The sequence below is a fragment of the Macrotis lagotis genome, chromosome 5, assembly GCF_037893015.1.
Source record: "Macrotis lagotis isolate mMagLag1 chromosome 5, bilby.v1.9.chrom.fasta, whole genome shotgun sequence".
NCBI classification, from domain to species: domain Eukaryota; kingdom Metazoa; phylum Chordata; class Mammalia; order Peramelemorphia; family Peramelidae; genus Macrotis; species Macrotis lagotis.
The window spans coordinates 222,524,385-222,546,743 of NC_133662.1; the positions used below are offsets into that span (position 1 = coordinate 222,524,385).

The 22,359-nt window shown below is 41.0% G+C and overlaps 1 protein-coding gene across 5 annotated transcripts in view; it reads right to left on the bottom strand.

Moving 5' to 3' along the window:
- VTCN1 (V-set domain containing T cell activation inhibitor 1) overlaps nt 1-21,602 on the bottom strand; it is a 110,357-nt gene extending 88,755 nt beyond the window's left edge. For 2 of the 5 annotated variants that reach the window (XM_074188546.1, XM_074188549.1), the window contains exon 1: nt 17,462-17,625. The gene's annotated coding sequence lies outside the window, so the exon portion shown is untranslated. Of the gene's footprint in view, nt 1-17,461; nt 17,628-21,503 lie in introns of those variants that run through there. The other 3 variants (XM_074188548.1, XM_074188547.1, XM_074188550.1) reach the window with 3 other exon arrangements.
- Between the last annotated feature and the right edge of the window lie 757 nt (nt 21,603-22,359).

Below are 22,359 nucleotides of genomic sequence, written 5' to 3' on the forward strand. Positions count from 1 at the left end.
AATGGATAAGTAAAGGGAAAGCCTAGGCCTCTGAGTTGGCATTCCTTAAACTGGCCCTTGTTGTTTAGTTATGTCCAACTCTCTACAATCCCATTTGGGGGGTTTTCTTGGGAGAGATACTGAAGTAGTTTGCCATTTCTTCCTCTAATTCATTTTACAGATGAAGAAATAAGGTTAAATGACTTGCCCAGGGTCACACAAAATAGCCAAGATCATATTTCAACTCAGGAAGATAAGATTTCCTGATTTCAGATGCAGCATAATAATATCCAGCAACTCTATCCACTGTGCCATCCAGCTGCCCCATAAACTAACCCTTACATTGAGAAAATCTAGGTGTTAACAAAAAGGAAAGGAAGAGACCCAAGTCATAACTTGAGTCAGTTAGAATGAGCTCTGAAGAAGCTCATTCCCTGGATGTATTTCCCCACATTTCTATATTTGTGTTCCCCTGAAGTGTCTATGTCCCAGGGGAAAATCTGACCATGTCACCCAAACTCCTTCATTCATTCAATTCTAGTGGCTTCTTATTACCTTCAGAATCAAATATAAAAATTTTTCAACTTTAAAAACCCTTCCCAACCTGGCCCCTTATTACCTTTCCAGTCTTACACCTAATCTGCAATGTTTAGCCCATGATCCAGACATTGGCTTCCTTGCTGTATCACTCCATTTCCAGACTCAGGACACTTGCACTGGCTTCTCTACCTCCTTATCTTTCCTTCCTGGCCCTTCTCACTTCCTTCAGATTTTGGCTAAAAATCTCAACTTCGACGAGGAATCTTCCAGTTCCCTTTCATGCTAATACTTTCCCTCAAGTTAATTATCTCCAACTTGCATGTTTTGTTTGTACATAGTTATTTACAAGTTGTCTCCCAGATGGTGAGCATCTTGAGAAAAATGACTGTTTTTTGTCCTTTTTGTATCCCCCAGTATTTAGCACAGAGTCTGGTGCTTAATAAAGGCTTATTGACTTGAATTGAAAATACCCTAGATTTTACAGTAAACCACTGGAGTCTTAATTACGGCATGCACCAAGAGGGCATTGATGAAGTAGCAGCCCATCTGTAACCTTGGCAACAGCTTCTGAGCCGTTTCCTAGTTTCTTTTGTTTCTTTTTAGATTTTTTCCAAGTTGATGGGGTTAAGTGGCTTGCCCAAGGCCACACAGCTAGGTAACTATTAAATGTCCCAGGCCAGATTTGAACTCAGGTACTCCTGACTCCAGGGCTGGTGCTCTATCCACTGAGCCACCTAGCCACCCCCATTTCCTATTTTTCTCCAGTATTTCTCCAGTATTTTCTCCAGTTTCTCCATTACTTCCTTCAGTGGTTAAAAGACCCCGATTGATTGTGAGTCTCACTGGGCAAGGGTTCCCCAGATTATAAGAGCAATTCTAACAGAGGCAGAAGTCAAGCCCTAAACCTGATTGTCGTACCTGGAAACAGGTTAGATGAAACTGAGGCACGGCACAAAAACAAGGAAGTCAAATGAGGAAGAGATGGGATGACAAAGCTGAAGGAACTAGCATCTTTATAAAAATTTCCCTTGGGCACTAAGTTTCTTTGGGAACTGTTGCCTCAGTACAAGACCCAGCTGGTGAGACAATGACCTTGTCTGGTTTTGCTGCCTCCAATTTGCAGATACTCAAAAGAATAAGGATAATTATAGCTGACATTTCTATATGCACATTGAGGTTTGCCTAGAAGCAAGCATTATCTCATTTAAATCTTGTAATAACTTTGTGAGGTTTGTACTACAAGGAGAGATGTTATCCCCATTTTTCAGATGAGGAAATTCAGAATCAAGGAGTTAAGTGAATTGAAGGCATCATTGTCCGATTTTGGATTCGGAATCAGAGGACCAGTATTTGGATTCTGACTCAGTTTTTATTTCCAATGAGATCCTCAATAAATTCTTTGACCTTTTTAGATTTCCATTTCATCACCTGTAAAATGAAGGGCTAGACCAGCCAGCCTCTGAGGTCCCTTCAGGCTCTGAATGGGAAGTCCTATGATTGCCCTATAGTGACAGAGAGTCAGGGTCTAGAACAGGATTTGAACTGAGGTCTTCCCAGTTCCCAAATCCACTACAGCACTCTGCCTCTCAAGTGAGAGTGGATCCTTGCTGTGGATGTGTATAAAACTGAACTGGGGAAAATCTAAACAAGTTCCAGGGGATCGATTTGATGTAGTGAAGCAACTTGAATGTCCCTTTAAAGGGACTTGCAGTCATTTCGGGGACTAATGAGATGGTTGAGAACATGATAAAAAAAAGGAAAATATATTTTCTGCTCCATGTTAATGTATTAAATTTTAGCCTTTTCCCAGAGAATCACTAGTATTTAAGAGCTATAGCAGACTCTGGCATCATATTTAGTCCAACCTCGTTTTCCAGATGAGAGGCCTTCATTATTTCATTCCAAAGGTTGATCATTTGAAAGATGAATACCTTCAAGAACTTATTTTAAATTGACTTCCTTTTGAGATGTATCCCTTTCTTTGTCCATTCCACCCCCCATCTAATTGGTTTTCTCTTCTCCACTGCCTGTAATAAATAACCTGGAATCAACTGCTGAAATAGTCAGAGTTTGTGTGCAGGGGGGTAGAGCACTGGGGTCTAGAGTCCGGAAGACTCATTTTCCTGAATTCAAATCTGGCCTGGCTGGATGTGAGACCCTGGGCAAGTTACCTATCCCTGATTACCTCAATTTCCTCAACTGTAAAATGATCTGGAGAAGTAAAATAGCAAACCTGGTATCTCTGCCAAGAAAACCTCAAATAAGGTCAAAAAGAATCAGACATGACTGAAATGATTGAATAGCAACAGTACAGGTGTTTTTTAACCAAGATTGGTGTGTATGTTTTATCTGTTCTCTACTATAATCTTACAATTATTATTCAAGACATCTTAGCATCTGGTCAGCAATTGGCCAAGTTGGGGGCAGGGAGGGAAGGGAAAGGAGAATAGAGATGGAGGTAGAGGTACTAGTATAATGGAAGAACCACTGGGTCTCTTGTAAGAAGTCCTGACTTCAGATCTCAGCTTTGTTCTTAATTACTTATGTGAGATAGATTGACCCAGTATGCCTCCAAAGGCCTTTCCAGCTATAACATTCTATTTTCTTTCCTGTTATCATGGCCAATGTTTTTGCTGTTCTTTTAGTATCAGTGCGGCAACCACGTGTCTCATCTGTTGGAATGCATTCCGAAAGGGCACACCTTGCCTCTTTTTCTGGGTTCAGAGAACCATTAAAGCAGCTGGTGTGTGTAAATAATAGAGATTTAGCAGACAGAAAATAATCCTTCCTTTCTATGACTATTTGCTTTCACCAAATATGGCAAAGTGTAGGTACAGAATGTCTTTTTTTTATTATTTTATTCTTTCCCCATCAATTCAGTATAATTATGGCTCCAAACCCAATCCTATAAGACATCATCTCCAATGAGAGCTGTCTGTCTAGCTCTGCTTCTGAGATTGATTTCTCCATTTCAAATCAAAGCAATATGTTTGAAAAGGAAAGAAATTTTAGTTAAGGATCTAATACTAATATTAGATTTTCCACGCCAACACCATCTCCAAGTACAGGATCTGACACCATCTTCCACAGAAACTTAAGTAGACCTGAAAGGGACTTTAAAAATAATTTAGTTTCACCTCATTTTTAAGAGCAAGAAACTCCAAGCAGTGAAGTTATTTGCCCTCGGTCACACAGACAAACGACACCCAAGTTTTGTGACTCTGAACCCATAGTCATCTTTTTTCTGCTTCAGAATGATTCTAGGAGTGGAACTTGGGTCATAATCATTCATGTGTTTTAGACTTTAGGATTGCAGCTTTCAATATTTGAAGAAATGACAAACAAGGTCCCATAGTCTGCAGTCCTGAAAAAGGAAAGTAACTCAAATGGGATGGGAGGCTCCCAAAAGCAAATAATGATGATTCAATTAAGAATGTGCCCCTAGGAGGAAAAAGGAGTGTGGGTGTGGGGAGGTAGGATCTGAAGGGAACTATGGTAGCTGCACCGGGATCTCTCTAATGAACTCAGCTTTTTAAAGAACATATAAACTATGAAAAGAGGGAAACAGAAGGGTGACTACAAAAGAATGTCATGTTCCTATGAAATCAAATTTTAAGTTGTCTAAGACTCTATGAGAAACAGAGCAGTGATTTAGTCATCCTAAGACTGTTGGTTTTTTGGTCCCTGAAATCCATCTTTTGCATGCTAATGATGCTAAATGCCTGAAAATAGCTTTTATTTATGTATTTTGTGCCAGGACTGTGCTAAGCTCTGGGGAAACAAATGCAAGAGCAAGGATAGTCCCTGTCTTCACAGAATTTCTGCTCCATGGGGTAGTTAGGTGACACAGTGGATAGAGCACTGGCCCTAGAGTCAGGAAGTCCTGAGTTCAAATCCAACCTCAGACACTTAATAATGACCTAGCTGTGTGGCCTTGAGCAAGCTACTTAACCCCATTGCCTTGCAAAAAAAAAAAAATTCTACTCTAACAGAAGAGATAACACTCCTAAGAGAGTGGGGACTACAAGAGGAGATTGAAAATTAAAGGGATATAACATCACCGTCTCTGAAGAACCAAAATTGTAGATGATGAAATAGTGATCACTAGGAATGAACATCACTAGAAGGAGCAAGGTGTACTGGATGGGAGATCAGCTCAGAATCAGGAAAATCTGACTGCAGAGTGTGCTTGGAATGGGAGGGCCGAGGGACTCTCCGGACAATGCCCCAGAACACTCTCCAAAAGTCTAAGTTGGGAAAGAAAGGTGGCTCTTTGTTGGTAAAATGGGTTTCTTCACTGGGAATTCCCCTCATCTTTGAAATACAGGTCAAATCTACCCCAAAAAATAAAAGGTGAGGAAAGGAAGAGAAGGGAAGAAAGAGAGAGGGGAGGAAAGGGTGGGGATAGGAGGGAAAAGAAGGAAAGGAAGGGAGGGGGAAGGGGGAAGGGAGAAGGAAGGGGAGAGGGGAGAGGGGAAGGAGGAAAAGGAAGGGGAGAAGGGAAGAAGAGGGAAGAGAGGGAAACGAGGGAAAGGAGGGGATGAGAGGAGAGGGAAAAGGAGAGGAGGAAAAGGAAGGGAAGGGAAGGGGGCAGGGAGGGAAAAGAAGGGAAGGAAAGGGAAAGGAGAGGGGTACAAAGAACTACTTAAAGGTTTTGCAAAGCACTTTACAAAGTCTATTCATTTGATCCTCCTAACCACCTTGGCAGGTAGGAGCTGTTCTCATCCTCATTTTACAGATTAAAAAACAAATCTGAAGCAGAGGTTCAGTAGGTTTGCCACTTCCTTTTCCAGTGTATGAAAGCACACCAAGGTTAAGTGACTGACCCAGGGTCACACAGTTTAGTAGATATCTGAGACAGGATTTGAACTCAGGTGTTCCTGACCACAGGTTCAGTGCTTTTTATCTGCTGCACCACTGAGTTGCATTTCTAGAATAAGAAAGGAAGGGACATGGATCAGCTAAACAAATTATGTTACACTAACTCAATTTCTTTTTTTTTAATTAAGTTCTTAGATGGTTGGATAAGAAAAAATTTGTAAACATTGTATGCCTATACTTCAAGATATTTTACAAAACCTTATGTTATATCCCCATGGACAAGAAAGAGCAAAATATTCTACTTGGTAACATGGTTAAATGAATTTGTCGCTGGTCGAATGAATGTGCCCAAGAATACTAATTTGTGATCCAATGTCAACCTGCAGGGACATTTGTAGAGGTAGACCACAGTGTTCTAACCTTAGCACTGTTCTGTTCAACATTTTTATTAATGATCTGAATGAAAATAGAGATGACACACTCATCAAATGTCCATATAAAATAAAACTTGGAGAGATGTAGAGCCACATGTTAGACATAAGACTCAAGACCTAAATACTGGACAGACCAGAATAATGCTATGAATCCAAAAAGCTCCTATTTAATAGAGATAAATTTCCTCTCACTTCTCCCCATGTCTCTCCTAGAGCCACGACTAAGGCTTTCCCTGTAGTTTGAATGGACTTTGGCTCACTCCTCATTGTCCAATCTCACAAGTGCTAAGAGTCTTAAACATTCAGAAAAATTTGCTCTTTTCTTTTCTTTTCTTTTTTTTTTTGAGATTAGGTCTCTCTGTTTCCCCTAAGCTGTACGTATAGCAGCTACTCACAGACCTGCCCCCAATACTGATCAACACAGAGACTTTGACCTGTTCCATTTCTAACTTGGACCAATTTCCCCCTGCTTAGGCATCTTAGCATCACCCTTCATTCCCAGGGTCTCACCCTATCGGCTTTATCCCTACTACAGCACAAAATACTCAAGTTCAATGAATCCATCAGCCAAAGTACAAGGATTCTATGTGCTTGCCACCACCCAACCCCCATTACTTTACTTCTGCACATCTGGAGCCTGACCAATGACCTGGCACAGAGTTTGTGAGGAACACAGGATGTTTGGCTTCCTCCAAATGTAAGAGGAGATTGTTAAAAAATACATATACATTACAAAGACTGAAGTCTACCTGTGGCTACTGTGCCTACCTGCAGGTATGTGAAAGTAAGATGAAAGGAGACCAATCACAAAACTGGGAGAGGTCTCCCAAACTGATTGGAGCTGAGATTAGCCCAGGTCTGCTCCAATCTGGTCCTGAGTTGACCTAGGGCCCCTGACCTCTGCTAGCATGCTTGTTCAATGAAGTTCATACTTTTTCCCATATACTCCCCCAGTGCTCATCAGCATAATGACATAATAACATGTTAGAGAGTGGTATAAAGTGGGGGTATTGACTAAATTGTAACCCTGATAATTGAGACCAATGACTGGCTTGGAGGCGAGTAGAAAGCCTTTCAAACTGCATATAAGATTGGTCATTGTCACAATTAGGGGTCTTTTCCTGCTAGGGGAAATGGCCCTTTTCTGCAGAAAAGTTAAATTTAATCACTCTAGACTAAGTTTTTATAATTACAAGACATTTATAATAGAATTAAAAAATCAGAAACCAAGAATGAGAGCACTAGTTTTCTGGAGTTTGCAGAATTTGAAACTCACTTGGAATTTTTAGTTACCTACTTATTATCCATGATGAGACGCATGGTCCTTCAAATGAGATTGGCTTTGTTTTCCCTACAAATTGATACTGGATTCGTAACAGGTCTCCTTTGAGTACGTTCATTTAACTAGCTGCAAATTTACCTAATATATTCACATTTCCTCTTATTCATGAGTCTTATACCAAGAGATTTCTTAAAATGTCTTGCTAAAACTTCACATACACAGTGCCAATCCTGGACAAAGCACAACTATCTCTCCAATTGTGATAAGTCATTGGATGGACAGTCTTTTTACTAAGTCAACTAATAGATATAACTTGGACAAGAGTTGCAGATAGATAATAAGTTTGGTGCAAAATTGAATTAGAAAAGGGGGGAATTGGGCCCATAAGTTCCCCCAGCTAGCACAGACCACCAACTTCAACTGCTGCTTGAAGACACTAAACCTCTCTATTCCTTAGTTCCTTTATCTGTAGAATGGGGAGAATAAAAGCATCTACATTGCTGTTTTGAGTCTCAGATGGAATAACACTATAAATCATTATGTACATGCTAACTATCATGATTTTTGGAAAACTGATCAGTGATTTTGGTTATCCCAAACTACTTCTATATAAGAACATGGTTTTTGGCACCAGAGTTTTTCTCTTGGTGCTGTCCATCTGTGAATCATTGGATAATCTGGCAAATCAAATTGGCAGGTGACTCATTGGGCAGTAGAAAGCCATGTGTTGGTTGTAAGAGTAAATACACAATGATTTGTACCTGAGAAGTAGCATCAAAGAGCTTTCTGAGGATGTGAATGGTTGTACGAGGAAATGGTCCAGTCATGTAGTGAGAGGAAAGGGTAAATTTGAAAAGTTGAGTTCCATATTGGTACTTGTGAAATATTAGGAGATAACAAAGAATACCTGTGATGTATGGCTCTTCAATGGAATATTTATGAGAAAACTTGAGCAAGAATTTCATAGACTAGAAAGGGGTAGGGTGTTGTGATTAATGTTAATGCCCTTGCAGATGGAATCCCTAGAACATTCAAGCATTGAAGAACAGTCAAAAGAGTGCTAAGCTGAAGGCTAAATGATCTCAGGATGATTCTTGGCTGTTCTAAGGGTTTTGAGATGGGTAGCCTCTGAGGACTCCAGTTCTAGATCTAAATCTAGGATCTTATCATCTAAGACCAGCCAACTCAAAAAGAGTTCTTGACAGCTTTCTCTATCCAGACTCATTGTCTGGAAATCTTATCTCCGGTTTCAGAGCATGGAGCTATTTGCCTCAAGGGTCAGAAGGGAGTTCCTTCCCAAGTCCTCTTCAGCCTTACACAATTCACCTAGTATGTACTTAGGGTTTCTCCAAACTCTAAAACATTGTACTATGGGGTTTCACCCTGCTGACATCACTTGTTAGTGTTAATTGTCTACATTCTGTTCATGATTTCTAAAGGCAGTTGGAAAAGAGAAATGTAGGCAAAGACAGGAAATAAAATGACTCACATCATGGGGAAATCTATGAGCTAGCCATGTGTCAGTGGCTTAATCTCGTATGGCAATGGATAGTAGAACTAGGCTTACTATTGCACTAATTCTAAATGAAATTTAGTTAACACCAGAAGACATGGATTGGTGACATGGTTGATACTATTAGATCATAACGGAAAGATGTAGATTGAAAATCTGCTTCAGCATTATGGAAGAAAGAGAAGAAGCTAAGGACAACAGTGTATTATTGAGAGGCATGCTGGATATGAAAGAATATTAGCCTTGAAGTTAGTAACTTCTGACGTCTTGAGTTCTATTTTTGACTTTGTAGATGACTGGCTATATGACCCTAGGCAAGTCACTTTCCCTCTCTAGACTTCGGTTTCCTCACTCAAACAAATCCTTACAACAGAGACTCCTTCCTCTCATATAAATTCGTTCTTGGGGGTGGCTAGGTGGCTCAGAGGATAAAGCACTGGCCCTGGAGTCAGGAGTACCTGGGGTCAAATCCAGTCTCAGACACTTAATAATTACCTAGCTGTGTGGCCTTGGGCAAGCCACTTAACCCCATTGCCTTGCAAAAAGATAAAAAAATAAAAAAAGAATTCATTCTTATTTTCCCTCCCACAGATAAAACCAAGGAATCTCATTGTTTGGTGTGCTCCAAAAAGTAATGGCTATCAGCTTAACCATCTCATTAATATGATAACTCTGTCATCAGCATAGGGTACTGTACCCTGAAAGGGTTACCATCAGCTCCCCTTATAAGCCCCAGGCTCACAAAGCACTAAACATAAGACAGGTTTAATATACATAGCAAAGAACACAGAGTCTACTGAAAATCAACAACTCTGTGGAACTCTGACACCCCCAGAACCCATACGATCCTCCTTGACATTACTCTAGAGGGGAACCCACTAAGGGGATCTGACCCTTCCAGGTGCTCACCACTTGCCTATGCTTGATTCCCTCACATTTATCTCTTCCTGAGGTAGCACCTCCCTTGAGTCCTTTGGGGGCTCAAAAAGCACCAGGAGCCTCTTTCCAATTCTAATTTTCTTCTTTAGGAGCTGGGGCTCTTTTGAACCTCAAGAAAGCACTGATGATGCCCTTGGGAGAGGACCCAAGCCATGAACTGCTCCCCAACTAGGCATCTAGACATAAGCTGGGGGAGGCCAAGCCCTGGAGTCCTACTATGGAAATCCCTAGGAATTTCTGGCATGAAGATTTCTCAAGCCACATTACTGTGGCTTAGCTTCATTGTGCCTCCCTCTCATTCTGGTCATCTTGTCCTTCTTTCCCTCACAGTTGGTTGCTTAGTGCTAGAAAAGCATCATTGCCTCCCCTTCCTGATAGCTTGACATGTATTTCTAGGTAGATTCAAATGGAGATAATGTGACGTATGGGAGGAAGGCCGTTTTTAATCTTGGTTTTGCTGCTAATAAATTGCATGACCTCGGGCAAGTCACTTCATCTCTAGGGTCCTCAATTTCTTATTAGTATAATTAAAATGAATTAGAAAGGCAGGACAGGTGATTTTCAGATCCTTTTCAGCAGTTCTAATATGCTCTGCATCTAGGAAGAGCCTTATTCTATCTATGTACACCAGCCCAAGAGTCTGAAAAAAAGAGGGACAGGAGTCTATACAAAAATAATGATAATTATAATGATACTGATAATATTCATATAGTCTTTAAGGTTTGCAAAATGCCTTCCAATATTTTCCTATTTTATCTTCATAGCAACCCTAGGAGTCAGGTGTTATTATCCCCATTTTATAGATGAGGAAACTGAGGCAAATAGATATAATTGACTTGCTCAGGATCATACAACTATTAAGTTTCTGAGGCAAGATTTGAACTCAATCCACCCTGGCTCTAGATTCAAGACTCTTTACATCATGCTAACTAACTTGTCTACTGACAACATAAAGGACACAAGGAAGACCCTTGAAATTTCTTTGGACCCATGATAGGACACAATTGGACATTTGGCTCATTCCAAGCCATATGGAATAGTTTCTTATTACAAAATTAATAACTTCTTTAAGAAGAAATATAATAAATCTAATATTTCACTTTGGCAACAAGAAAATTATTTATTTTCCTTTTGACAGGATTAATTATTTTGCTTCCAACTTCTATAATCAAAGAAATTGATCTCCAGATTGGTAAGGGAAGAACAAACATCATTAAGAGGGAATTGAAACCCAAGATAGATGAGGAGGCCATAAGAGTGCTTAACTATTCTAAATTAATTCAAGTCTTTTGGCTCAAACAAATTATACCTCAGAGAGTTCAGAGAACATGTATATACATACATATATGTATATATACATATATGTATGTATATATTGCTGAACTCACACTCTGTAGTCTTTTAGTATTAATGAAGGACAAAGGTACCAAAGATTGGAAGGGAGGACATTTTCCTCAGATTTTCCAAAAGCTTAAATAACTAAGTATTAGAATCATCTCAACTCTCACTCATTTCCGATATCTAGTTAGTTGCCAAATCTTGCTTCTATCTCCCACATTCCTAACATCTATCCCCTTTCCATTTATATAGTCATCCTCCTGGTTCAGCCCATCATTCCTCTCCCCTCAGTCAATGGCCTAATGGATCTCTCGGCCTCAAGTCTCTTCCCACTTGAGAGTTCCCTAAAGCTCTGTTCTGAGCATGTCAACCCCCTTCTTAATAAATGCCAGTGTTTCCCTATTACCTCTGCAAAGTACAATTTGGCATTTAAAGCCCTTCACAACCTGACCTCAACCTATCCTTCGAGTCTTATTACACCTAATTTTCCCCTGCATTCATTCTATAGTGTGGTCAAATAGACCCTCTTTTTGATCTACATCCACAATACTCCATCTCATATCTCTGCTGAAAGCTCATTACGTCCTCACTCTCCTTCTTGGAATCCCTGGTTACTTTAACATAAGATTCATGTCCCACTGTTGATGTGAAATCTTTCCTGATCCCTCTATTACTTCCCATACCTCCAAAAATTGTGTCTATTTTGTTATTATCTATATTTGGAGGTGTTGTCTTTTCTCATTTAAATGTAAGGTCCTTGAGAGCAGGAGCAGTTTTGTTTGTCTCTTCATATGCATGACTGCCTAACAGTAACTGGCTCTGATGCTTAATTAAAATTCCTTCCCCCACCCCAAACCAATTTCTTAACTTTTTTCTTTAAGTAAATTAATGGAAAATTTTTCAATTCTTCCATTTTGTCTGGAATTTAGATGCCCTGTCCTACAAATATTGGGCAGCATTGACTCAGTGCCAAGTCTGAAATCAAGAAGACACATCTTAGGGCTATCTAGGTGGCATAGTGGATAAAGCACCAGCCCTGCAGTCAGGAGTACCTGGGTTCAAATCCAGTCTCAGACATTTAATAATGACCTAGCTGTGTAGCCTTGGGCAAGCCACTTAACCCTGTTTGCCTTGCAAAAACCTTTAAAAAAAAAAAGATTCATCTTCCTGGCCTCAGATGTTTACTAGCTGTGTGACCTTAGACAAGTCTCTTAACTTTGTTTGTCTTTGCCTCAGTTGCTCATCTTTAAAATGAGGTGAAGAAGGCAAACCACTATCTTCAAAAAAGAAAGTCCAAAATGGAGTTACAAAGAGTCAGACATGATTGAAATGACTGAACAACAACAAACATGCTTACTGCCATTGAAACCTCCTAAAACTGATTGAGTTGTATTACAAATTATAGATTGATAGACCGTGTCAGTCTTTAGCAATACTTTAGAAGAGACAGTTAAAAATGAACCAGTGATTCCATGGAGCCAACATAGGTTCAACAAGAAAAACCCTTCTCTCTTTCTGATACTGTTACTAGACTGATAGGGGAAAGCAGTAGCTATTATAAATATGTATTTCATCATAATATCCAACAAAATATTTTATGATATTTTATGGATAAGACAGAAGTGGATTCTTAGCTATTTGAACACCCATAACCTCAAATGATGATTAAAGAATAAATCCAAAATAAGGGATGTCTTTATTGGTGTAACAGATGGCTCTGTCCTTGGTCCTGTCCTGTTCAGCGTTTTGAAATCATTGTCTCAAGTGAAGATATAAGATGGAAAGTTAATATACTGGATAAGAGAATCAGAAAGAAAAAAGATCTTGACAGACTGTAAATTTTCTAATGTTAACATATGAAAAAAGACATAAAAAGTTTGGCATTTAGGCTTAAAAAAATCAAGGGTATAAATAACACAGGGTGGGGGGTGCTCTAACTATGAACAGTTTATTAGCTGACTGCAATCTCAATGTGAGCCAGCTATTTAATGTGACTGCCAAAAAAGAAAGCAAATATGATCTTAGACTGAATTAAGAGAATCAGCGTATGGAACAAAGAAGGAAATGGTTCCTCTGTACTCAGTCCTAAAATACGGTCTTGCATTTTAAGAGGGACATTGACAAATTAGAGCAATTGCAGTAAAAAAGCCTGAGTCCAAAATGACCACTCTGATGCAAAAACTGAACAAATCCTGTCACATGAGGAATAGTTGAAGGCAATGATGCCCTAAAGACCAATGAGATGATGTTGAGGAGGCCAGGAGAGTACTCTTCAAAAAAGTGGAAGCCTTTCATATGGAAGAAGAATTACTGCTATTTGACTTGTTTGAGGAGAACTGGGTCTAAGAAAGGCAGAGTTGGAAGGGAGGTGAGGGGTCATCTAGGCCAATCCACCTCTGAATAGAATTTGCTCCGTTAATAGTCGTAATAACTGTAAGGTTTACAAAGGACTTCACAAACATCTCATTTGATCTTCACAACAATCCTGGGGGGTAATGAGCTATTATTAACCCCATTTTACAGATAGTTAAGTGACTTGCTCAGGGTCACACATGCAGTATGGGTGTGAGGCTAGATTTGAATTCAGGTCTTTTTGACTCCAAGTCCAGCCTTCTATCCTCTGGATTACCTAGCTGCCTTTATCTGCTTGTCTACAGGTGAACACCGAGCCTCTATCTGAACACCACCACCTACTGACTCACTTTGGGGTACCTCTCACTACTAGGGAGCTTTTTCTAACATCAAACTTATATGTGCTTTTCTGCAACTTTGTCCTATTGGTTGGGTTCCTGCCATTTGGGACCAAATAATAAAAAGGAGAATAGGTGGTGCATAAAGCATCAACCTGGAGGGAGGATCTGAATTCAAATCCAGTCTCAGACATTATTGACTGTGTGACTCTGGGTTAGTCATTTAACTCTCTTTGCCTCAATTTCCTCATCTGTAAAATCAATTGGAGAAAGAAATGGCAAATCACTCTAATATCTCTCACAAGAAAACCCCAAATGGGAGTCACAAAGAGTCAGACACAACTGAAACAGTTAAACAAGGAATTTCTTCATGATAGCCCTTTGAGGGTATTACTGGATAGAAGTTATTAAAAGACAAATTTTTAGCCAGTATGAAATACAACTCAAAATAAAACTTGTCCCAAAACTAAAGGGACACTTGGGAGATAGTGAGTTCCCTGTCATTGGTGGTATCAATACTAGTTTGTCAGACATATTAGAGACAAGAATCCTGCCTGGGATAGGAGATAGGACTCCATGACCTCCAAGATTCCCTCCCATCCTAATAATAGATGAAGAAATATATAAGAGGCTAGGTTGGGCTGATGATGAACAGAGACTTCCTTTGCAGAGCTTCTTCAGAACACTGGGCAAGAGCTTGTCGGTTCTGGCCTTGACTCTTGCATCAATCTGCTGTGAGATATTAGGGGAGTGACTTTTCCTCAATTTTTACATTTGTCAAATGGGGATAATTATATTGGCCAACTTCCAGGTATGCGGTATGATTTAACTAATTAATGGTTAACCAGGTGTTGGATCATAACTCTACTGAGGTACTGAATCTCACCCTGATTGAAATATTTCTCCATGGCTTTCAAATCAGATATCAAATTTCAGAAATGTGAAAAAAGATCTAAAATATTCTTCTCCCATGCTAGGAGAGGAACCTTTTAAATTGGAATTTAAAATCCAACTTAACCTACCAAATAATTCTTATTTAATTCTATTTTTTTAAGTCCCCCAAACCACCTTTTCCAAGAATTATGAGAATTCTCTGATTCCCTCCTGGGTGGGAATAACCCTTGCTTCAAAATTTTACATCATACTTTATTCTATCACTTTGTTCATCAATCAATTAATCAACATTTATTAAGTTCCCATTTTATAAAAGGCACTTGAGATACAAGGACAAAAACGAATAATCCTTGACCCCAAGAAACGACATTCTATACAGGGAGATCGTGTATGTTGTTTATAATGCAATCAGAATTTTATATGTTGTACTTTTCCATGTTTGTGTTCCATCCCCTTACTAGATGATAAGCTCTATGAGAACAAGGATCTTGTCTTTCCAAACTTTAACTATCTCCTCTCTGGGGACAGTGGACCCAGAAAGATGCTTAGTGAATGGATGCAGGTACAAGTTTCTGTATTATGCATAAGGATTTTACATCAGGAAGAAGGAAGGAAAGAAGGATGGGAGGGGGAGGAGCAAAGAAGGAAGAACAAAGGAAGGAAGAAAAGAAAAAAGGAAAGAAGGGAGAAAAATTTTTAAAAAAGAGCAAGGAAGGAAAGAAAAGAGGGAGGGAGGAAGGGAGGGAGGGAAGAAGGAAGGAAGGAAGGAAGGAAGGAAGGAAGGAAGGAAAAGGAAAGGATGGAAGGGAGGAAGGAAGGGAGTAAGGAAAGGAAGGAAGGAAAGAAGGAAGGAAGGAAAGGAAGGGAGGGAGGAAGGAAGGGAGGGAGGAAGGAAGGAAGGAAAGGAAAGGAAGGAAGGAAAGGGAGGGAGGGAGGAAGGGAGGAAGTTAGGAAGGAAGGAAGAAAGGAGTAAAATTAGTTTCTTCTCTTCCTTATTCAAGTCCTGCTCCTGGTAGATCACTGGGCCCTGCCACCTCAGACAGGAATGAGGTCTGGATGTCCTGCTAGGCTGGTCTTTTGTTCCCATTCTCTGAAGAGGTACATGCATCAGGCCAGAAAAGTTTTCTAGCTGATTACCAAGCTCAATATCCCTTGTCCTGAAAGATCTGAGATGTCTGAGATGCTGCCACTGACAACTAAAGAATAGGAGGGAAAGATTCTATAGCAGTGCTATTTTGTTCCTTTCTCATTATTTTGGAGACTTTTCCACACTAACCCACTTCAGTCTAGGTTTCCTCATCTCTGTCCTCTGAGCCAGTGGCTTCCCTTCTCTTCTTCCTTAATTTTAAGAAATCAGTTTTATTCATATCTTTTGATTTTACAAGGCAATGAGTTCTGGAAATACCTTTCTGCTCCCCCATATCCCTACCCCACATTGGTAATTGTCTTTTGTAACAAAGAAAATCACTCACAAATCTGTGATAAGGTGACCTCAGTTGACTTGTACAACATCCTGCCCTGTTTTCCCCATCAAGAGGAAGGAGATGGGTTTTGTTATCTGTCCTCTGGGATACTCTTCTTTTACATCCCTTCCCCAAGAGGCATTGGTTCAATGGAGTTTTCCCCTAGGCTTCTATACCTAAGGGGAAGCATCCTGGAACAGATGTCAGAATGTGAAATAAATCCTTCAAAATAATAAATCCTTCAACACAATGGTCCTCCACCAGAGGGAGAAGAAAGGAAGAAAACTGAAACCTAAATGTAAACAAGCTCTGCAATCCTAGCTTTTCAGATTCATCATCATGTGGCTTATCTAGATGACCAATGAACTGGGTAGGGACTATGTGTTCCCAGAATGCACTGGCAGACACTCAATAAATGGTAATTAATACTCATCACCCTTGAAGCTGACTGCTAAGGCTAGGCTCCTAACACTTAGCCTTATGTGTGGTGGTAGCATTATTTTATTATCCCCATATCTATTTATCTCCATTTGACAGATTAGGAAACTGAAGCAAACAAAAGTTAAGTGACATGCCCAGGGTTACACAGCATCTGAGTTCTGATTTGAGATCAGATCTGTCTGACACCAGGGCCAGCGTTCTGTCCACTATACCACCCAGACACCCCTGAAACACCAACTAGATCTTTCCATTCCCACCTTTGCCCTGGATTTTTGTGGCATGGCTTGAAAATCAAGAAGTGCTGTAGGAATGAAAAGTTGTTGTATAAATGACGACCAGCTCGGGCAGCAGCCAGCCCTGGCTCTCTCTGACTCTACAGACATGAGTCCCAACAGAGGTTCACAGTGGCAAGGGGTCTTCAGCAGGGCTTCCAGAACACTTTATCCAGTCCTCTCCCACCTATTCAAATCATAACAATAACTCACAAATGCATAGCATTCTTGTTTGCAACAGACTTTAGTGACATGACCTTATTTGAGTTTCACAACAGCCCTGGGAAGCAGATTCTAGTATTATAGACATCCTCGTTGCATAGCTGAGAAATCAAAGCTCTTTGGGATCCCACAGCTAATAAGGAACCAAGGCATGATTTGGTCTCATGTCTTCTTGACCCCATGTCTAGTGGATATGGATAGATTGCAGGAGATCCATGATCTTGGGTGGGTCAAAAAATCCCTACATCTTTATGCTCACTAACCTCAAATTGAAATTGGACAGTTCCTTCAGATACTTAAAGAACATTCCCCTGAGAAAGTGGATTTTTGGTAAACTGAAGGGAGCCACAATACAAACGAGTGGAGAATGCCTTCTCCCTAAAGCCAAGCTGTCTCTCAAATCATTTTCACGGCCATTGCCCCATCATAACCTTCTAACAAGCCTGTATACTATATCCCAGGAAGACAAAGTCTTCCCTCATAGCAGCACTGTGAGATTAGCATTAAGGTAGTGAGGTTGTATGATGCCCATTTGATAAATACAGGCAACCACTCTTCATTGTTAGTCCCAGAATCAGCCCCAGGTCCCCTGACCCCTTGTCTGGTGCTCCCAAGACCTAAGGTGGGACCTACCTGTGGATGAAGGACATGCTTTCGAGCTGCCACAGCCCCCCAGGACTGCCCACAGAGGCAGATTCAGACGCCGACTGGATGGTGGCTCAGGAGAAGGAGCTGCCTCTCTCCAAAGGAGCCCTGCCTACCTGGAGCCTTGCTCTTGTGGGGGCCAGGCATGAATATGCTAATGGGCCATGCCTTAACTTAGCCAACAAGAAGAGCCTCTGTTGACTCTAGCGGGTTTCTGAAGGGGTGGGGAGGGGGGGACCCATATTTCATACTCCCACCAGCTCCTAATCCTCCAGCAAAACCAGTTGGGCTGGTTGTCAGTGTATCACTAGAAAGCCCACACACACACCCCTGAACAAGAGACCCTTGTTGCCCGAAGAAGAGTTTCAAATGGAATAGGAGTCAGAAGTGGGGACGGAGGAATGGGCATGGAGGGAAGGGGAGCATCAGGCTGGGGTTCGAGTTCAGATGAAGCAATTCTGAGTAGGAAGCCCTGAAGATCTGTGTTTGGCCAGAGATGAGGCAATCCCTAGGACTGGTGAGCATGAGGCATCTATTGACCAAATTAGCCTTGGAAAAACTGGTGGGGCCCCATCCTGGAGATTGGTTTCAAGACAAGGCAGTTGGGGGGGGGGGGGTAGCAGGGGCTGTCTGACATTTAAGCTTTTTTTTTTTTTGTCTGTATCTGTGATTCCACTGCTGTAGGGAGCTTCCAGTGAGGAAAGACCCTCTACCAATGTTTATCAGTTGCAGCCTAAGAGATTTTCAAAAACATCTGGGGCATTGAGAAGTTAAATGACCATCACAGGGTCACACAGATAGTATTTGTCTGTCGTAAGACTCAGACTCAAATCATCCTGTGCCAAGGTCAGCTGTCTTCCCAGTATATATTCTGCATATACTGTTTCTCATGCTAATGGGACCAGAATTTAAAGTCATAAGAAACTCCTTCCTGGGAAAGGAGGGAATATCTCTCCATGCATTCCTAGTCCTCTTAAGACCACCAGCTAACAAGTGTGGCTCCTGTGTGATACTGAGAAACTAAAATGATTCTATTAACCAGTGCCACAGTGAGGAGGGTAAGAGGCAGCTGAACAAACTTGTGGGTCTGCAGATGACCCAGACCCCTGTTTTTCTAGCATTAGAACTGGAATGGACTTTGGAGGTCATCTAGTTCAACTCCTTCATTTGACAAATTGGGAAACTGAGACCCAGGGAAATTAAATGGTATGCAAAGTCACAAAGGTCCTAAGCACCTCAGACTACAGAATCAGAGCTTTTTCCTTTTATAGCACCACTGCCTGATCTCCTCATTTGCCAGATGGGCAACCTGAGGTCTAGAGAGATTGTCACTTTGCCAAGATTATAAAACTGTTCACAAACAGAGCTGGTTTCCTGAACCAAGATTTTCTAACTTCTGATCCAAGGTGCCTTCCTCTGGAACCTACTTTTAGATTAATAGAATGGAAACAAAATTTAAAAAATAAAGATCATTTAAGTCAACCCTCTCATTCTGCATTTGGAGAAACTGAGGCCCCCAAAAGTCACAAGACTCGCTGAGAGTTACACAATGGATCAATGGTAGAGTTGGGAGTAAAAGGCCAGATCATCTGGCTTCCAGCCCAGTACTGTTTCCACTACCTTCCAGTCCCTGGGCTTCTTAACCTGGTGTCTGGGAACTTGTTTATGTTTTAATGTTTTAATCACTGCATTTTAACGTAATTGGTTTCCTTTGTAATCTAATGTAGTTTGTACATTTGGAAATGTTCTCCTGAGAACACACAGGCTTCACCAGACTGTCAAAGGGTTAAGAACTCTTGCCCGAATAATTTGGGAATGGCCTCTTGGAGACAAAGGGTCTCCCCCCCCCCACCCCATACTACTCCCAGCCAGGATCCAACATCTTAGGAACCTGCGGTCAATTTTGGCTTTGGGGCAAATTCACAAGACATCTCATCAAAGGGACTGGCTGCTTTCTCCTCCATGTAGAAAGAGAATTATTGTTCTGAGTCTAGAAGGCTAAAGAATGTGAAAGGAACAGAAGGGTGGGAATCTGCTATTGAACCCTGCCTCTTTTCCTGACTGTCTTGGAGAAATTTGGAATTGTCCAGAAAACTGCCTTGATTTGGAGTGGCTAGGTGGTGCAGTGGATAGAGCACTGGCCCTGGAGGCAGGAGTACTTGAGTTCAAATCTGGCCTCAGATACTTAATAACTACCTACCCTTGGGCAAGCTACTTAACCCCATTGCCTTGCAAAAATAAATTTTCTTTAAAGTTTCAGTACTGTTTGATTCCTTAGGATACCAGATGGGATTTTCTTGATAAAGATACTTTGCCATTTCCCCATTTCCTTCTCCAGTTCCTTTTATGGGTGAGAAAACAGAGGCAGATAGGGTTAAGTGACTTGCCCAAAGTCACACAGCTAGGAAGTATCTGAGGTCAAATCTGAACTCAATAAAATGAGTCTTTCCTACCCAAGCCCATCACTCTACCCACTGCACCACTTAGCAGCCCCAAACATTTTATATACATTAACTCAGTGATCTTCAGGAGACTTTTTTGAATGAATGATTGTTCCTATTTTAGATTTAAGGAAATTAAGAATGGGAAAAGTTGTCTAAGATGGCACAATTAGTCAATGAGTATTGGAAAGGGTCTTCCAACTTCTAATCTAGGACTTGGCAATGCCCATCAACTGAATGCCATTTTCCCACACTATACCTCAATTTTCTGTAGCTTGAAGGTTTGCAAAGAACATGGCCCTGCAGCTGCTGCTGCTGCTACTGATGCTCATATAGTTCCCAACGAGTCCTGGCATTGGGGTTGACTTTCAATCAACATTCCCTTACCCACTGGGCCTGGGCTTCACTGAATTGTGTTCACAGAGGAATGAATAAATGAAGCTTATTGAGTCACTGTCAGGGGAGGGGGAAGAATAGCAATTTCTCAGTAATAAGAAATTACCTTCCAGTAGCCCTACTTATCATAGAGAAGATTAGAAATTTATTTTTACCTTTAGAATAAGGAAAAAGAGAATCTGGATTTTGTTTCTACATCTACTAACCGGATAGGTGACCTTGGAAGCCCTGTCACATCTGAACATATTTTGTTCAGCTATAAATTGGGTATAATACTATCTTATATTTACCTCATTGGGTTGTGCGGTTCCCATACAATGATAGCTTCTAAGTACATTGTAGCTCAATAACTAAAGGGAGTTAGGGTCTTCCTATTTGAACAGAGGGAATCACGTACCTTCTCAATGCTCCAAACACCTCTCTAAGACTCCCAGGTACAGAAGAGCTGCTGATCTTATTTGGGGAAGTCAGCTTCCACGCAAAGAAATCAACCCACAAGTTCACACTCTTCCCTTTTCCCCCAACAATGTGCCTGCCACATAGTAAGCATTATATTTCTATCATCATCATCATCATCATCATCATCATTATTATTATTATTATTATCATTATTCATTCTGTGATCTACCTATAGGAATTCCTAACATCAATAATGCCTGTTTTTAAATAGAAAACTATCAAAGCAAAGACTGGAATTACTGATCCCCATCCATTTTGAACAGCCTAGAAATCTTAGCCAGGACCTGGGTAGATCACCAAAAGACAAATAAATAAATTACACACACACACACACACACACACACACACACACACACACTGTGGCACCCTCTCTCATCAGCCTGTTCTGCACCAGCATCTTAACTCCAAACAGGAGTAGACCTTCAATGGCCAGACACAGTTGGGGAAAAAACCCCAAACCCAATCTAGACACCCAAACAGCTCCTGGTGACAGATCTGAGGTTTGAGTTAGAACTGCTACAGAATCTCATCTCACCTACATCATCTCTGGCTGGGGTTGGATCCAGGCCATTGCAGTTGTGGTTAAAGGTAATTACCTCCCCAAGATGCCCTCACTGCACAGAAACTGGCACTTTACAGAGCCAGTGGGTAGTTTCTGAACCAGTCCTTCCTTACTACCAACCCCTGCCAACCCCATCTCTTTTCCCAAGAACAGAGAAAGGTGAATACACTACCTCCAGAAAATGACCTGTCCAAGGGAACCCATGGCAAGGGGGTGACTTCAGGTAGGCACAGTCAGCTCTTGTCTTCAGTGTGCCCTCCCCCTGCTACTGATGCATGGGAGATGCTGCCAGCACCCTTAAGTGGTTTCATCCAAACAAAGAATGATGACTGCAGGTGGGGAAAGCTCAAGTATGAGGAAACCACAAGCTGGTACAGAGCTCCCTGTGGGCAATGAGCTCCTGGGGAGAGAACAGGGGTGGTGGTAATGACATAGGGACAGCAGCAACCCCAGGGAAGAGACTGGTCATCTCAAAACCTGGCTGTGTGAGTGTGTGTCTGCAAAGGGGAAAGGACAAGAAGATTTGAAGATACAAATTATTAGGGCATTAAAAGCATCCTGGAGTCCACTATTTGGATCATATACTCAAGACAAATCAATAATTTTAACTCCCCAACTACACTGCAAGCTCCCTGGCACAGGATGATTCTTTTTTATTTTCACAGCTGCTGGCACTTCAGGGAATTGAACCAGGCCCATCTACTCCAGATCCAGAGTTCTTTCAAATAACTTGAAAGTAAGGACTAGAAGAAATTAATAGGAAGGGAGTTCTTCTAGAGAATGTGTGATTGTCTTTTTAAATAGACCTTGGACCTTCCCAAAGTGCCAGGCTTCAGGAAGAGGAGGCAATTGTTCATTCAGATATTTGTTTATCCCACCTCCAAATTCACAGTAATTCTGCTGTTTTTTTTTAAAGCAGAGGGGAAAGGTGATCTGAGTTGTCCAGATTTTTCACCATTCTATTTGAAATCCACATAATAATTGCTCAGCCTCCCCATCCATATCTCTATCTCTTATCAACTCAACCT